Raw genomic sequence first — 3,807 nt, 5'->3', positions numbered from 1 at the left:
GCTAACAGTTCTGCTATCAGCATGTATTTTCTGCATTTGACCCTCTTTCCCACTTGTATTAGTGTGGTATTTTATAGGAAAGTTGTTGACTGGTTATTTTCAGTTCTAGCACTCTTGCAAATTGTAGTTAGTTTGTGTTGGTATTTCAAAATTACATCTCTACCTTCACAGGCTCATCCTAGGAGAAATTACGTGTCCTCAGCTCTTACGAAACCAGTGATGTTCTGGGTGCTCAGCACATTACTGAATAAGGCCTTATGGGAAGGATATCCAGCCAAAGTTGACACACTTCTAAATACAAAGTGCCCCAGTTTCATTCAAAACTACTTGAAAACAAAAAAAATCAGAAAAAGTTAACCCATTTCTCAAACTACTTAAAAAAGTCTTGAGAAGTCAGTAATTTCTAAAAATTTGGGGGAACACTTGAAACAAGTCATCATCACTAAGATTTTATTTTTATAGTTTTTTTCTTATGGCTTATAGATTTTGTAGTTACCTTTTCTGCTATTTATTCAGAACACACTCATTGTAATTCTTCTCTGTACCATTATCACTGGCCTGCAGACAGGTATTTTTATTACAGAGAAAAGATACCTCATCGTGGTAACAACACTCAATTTTGCCTTATCATTATCAGTTTTCTTCTTTTGTGTTATTCACATACATACGGTTCAAAATATTTGCGAGATGACCTCATATTTTTTTGTTGTTTCATTTTGATCTTGTTTTCCTGGCTGAGAGGATGTGTGTCACTTGTGTTTTGAAATGAACTCTGGTAAATACAGCCGCTTCTTGAAAAGATCACTGCTCTCATTTGAGCACGACTTTGCCATAAATATGCAAGTGGGAAGAGAACTATGAAGACTTCTTGTGCGAACTACCCACGGGCTCAGTCTTCTCCCCGTTACGGCACGGTGCTGCTTCTGGATCCTTCCCCGCAGAGCACACGACCTACCTCACGGCCGTACATGACACCGAGTGCCAAAGAAGGATAATTGTATTCTAAGACTTTTTAATTCCCCAACTTACTTCAGCTGTTATCAGCAGCTGGTTACTTCAGCTAGCTGATATGCCTCGGTGTCTTGTAAATATTCGCTCTAGTATTGTGCATTACTCATAGTTGGAAAATCACTTTGACTCCTGTAACATAATTATGTTAATGTCAAATGAGTCACAGGGAAACAGAAAACTTGTATCAGAGCTGTACCTTAGTGCCAGTTTCTAAATGCTCCTGTTGGCATGATAGAAGTAGGTTAAGGGATTTAGGGGGAAAAACAACTTTCATTTAATGAGTGATGTGAAATTACAATAATGACTCATAAGGAAGCTTGCGTGACAATCAAATTCAAATTCACCGAAACGTAAAATTGGTAAGAGAATAGCTTGCCTGATTATTTATAAGAGCAAGAATGAAAAATACTAAATTTTTAAAGAATGACTTTCCCAGGAAAACTTCACAGATATCTTTTGCACATAAACAGCTTTTGACATTCATTATTTAGTTCCAACGGCAGCAAGTGATTTATTTAAATTGACATCTTAATTAGATTACATTTCAGAGTCAGTCATCTCCAATGTTTTATTAATTCTACCTCTTTCTTGGTTTAGTTAATCTAAGTGATCATTTAGGAAGAGAACCCCAGCACCCTTTTAGCTCAGTTCTGGATCATAATGCAAAAAACTGGAAGCTTTTCAACAAGTCAAAAGTTCTTGTAACATAACTTAAAGCAGCCAAAGGGATGGTAAGAGCAGAATTCGTTCTAGAGTTAAAAGATACGGGACATACATCTGTGACACACTGGCTATCTCAGGGCTAAGCTGCAGCATTTTTTTTCCTATAATATACAGAGGTGAGTTACTCTGGTATTTGCCTACCAGGATTCTACATGCTCAAACATATATCAATATTGCCACATGCCAGCCCGATGAATAAGATATAGCACTGAATGTAAACGGAGGCATTTTTTTTTCAGGTGGCTGAAACATCATTCTCAGAACACAAGAGTTTTAGTATTCTGACAGATCCCACTGTGCTATTCACTGAGGAGGCTCAACACTAAACAAAGGCTCAACACTAAACAAAAGGCAAAAGCTGAAATGAAAATCATAATGAGATAGTTTAAAAGGCAGTGGAACGAATCACTCAATATCAAAAATATTGGTTGATAAGTAACTGTATTTACATCAATGTCCTATCTGAGAAACTTAGGAGACAAGACTTACATTTCTCTGGGAGCTCCATCTCTCTGAGCATTTCCCCTTCATCTGCTGACTTCTCATCTCATGCCTTTTCTGACTTTCTCCCCTTATCCTAGAAACTCAGTTAATAAATTAAATCTCACATGCCCCATAAGAAACCAACTGTTGTTACTAAATTGAGTGAGAATATAAGGTCATGCCATAGGTGACTAAGTACACCCTAGATTTCCCTACGAGCCATGATCTAAATATGATGCCACAGCATCATCTCGACCTTATACTGAGTGAGGGGCTTTATTTCGGAGCACATCCCCGGTCCAGAGATAACCTACTATGGACAACACCTGCAGCTTGAAGCCCTCAGCTCTCGGCCGAGTTAAAATTGTTTGTGTTCGATTACGTCAGACACGTTTCTGTTTAATGTATCGGTGGAAAGCCTTTAGTGTAGTATTTGGTGCTTCTGTGTTTCAGTTAGAAATAGATATGGAATACGTTAAAGACTTCTTCCTTTGTAAATCAGCGTCGTTTTATTAATGCTGTGTATTTGTGGCGTGCCCTACAGAGGCACACAGAGGCCGTCCCTGCAATGCTGCTGCCCCGGGGCAGGACCCGGCACTTCTCTTCTCCCCGTACGCGCTGCGCAGGGCAGCAGGGGACTCCGGCAGCAGAGCCAGGCCTCGGGGCACGGCTCTACGGTAGTAATAAAAAGGGTCAGCGGTGATGAACCGCCACACGCAAATCCCGAGAAACGTCAGGCGAGGCCGATCACGGCCTCATCCACTGACTCGCCCGGGAAAGCCGCCGGAGGAAGACCCCCGACAAGCCCCTCGCCAGCCCCGCCGCTTCGGGTCTGACCCCCAGCCCGGGAAAGTGGGACCCCCATTCCCCGAGGGGTCACATTCACCGCCAGGCCGGCTTCCCTCAGGGGGCGGCACCAGGGCCGGCTCTCACTGAAGGACGGCACCTGCCACCCGCCCGCCCGCGCCCCGCTCCCCTCGGGCCCGGCTCCGCTCCCGCCACCCGAGCCCGGCCCTCGCGAGGGCTGCGGGCAGGGGCTGGGCTGGGCAGGGGCCGGGACCCGCTGCCCCTCGCTGGAGCAGCAGCAGCAGCAGCAGCAGCGGCTGCGGCATCAGGGGCTGGAGCGGGGCAGAGCGCGGTGGCTCCGCGCCCACCCCCGCCAGCTGCGCCCGTCCGTCAGGGCCGCTGCCCCTTTAAGGCAGCGAAGCCCCGCGCGCATTCCAGCCGCCTTCCCCACCCGCCCGGCGCGTCATCGTTCCGGGAAGCGGATGGCGTCATCCCGTCCTCCCGCGGCGATTGCCGGCGGAGGGGCGGAGAAACAAAAGAATAAAAATAGAAGGTGAGGGTGGGGAGTACGGTGGCCGGCGGGCGTGGCCGCGGTGACGGCTTCGCTGGGCTCCCTCCCGAGCACCGTTTCCCCCCTCCCCGCGCCGGCAGGGCGCGTGCGCAGTTCCTCGGGTTATTTATAGGCGCTCCGGGCGTTCGGGAGGGGGAGGATGACGTAATGTGGGGGCCGTCGTTGCCGAGTCGTGTGTCGTCGGGGCTGTGCGTCCTACGTCACGTCACGTGCGGGGCGATGTTTACAGCGGC

This window comes from Grus americana, chromosome 3, assembly GCF_028858705.1.
Source record: "Grus americana isolate bGruAme1 chromosome 3, bGruAme1.mat, whole genome shotgun sequence".
NCBI lineage: Eukaryota > Metazoa > Chordata > Aves > Gruiformes > Gruidae > Grus > Grus americana.
The sequence above is the reverse complement of the archived record's forward strand: the minus strand, read 5'-3'. Positions refer to the sequence as shown.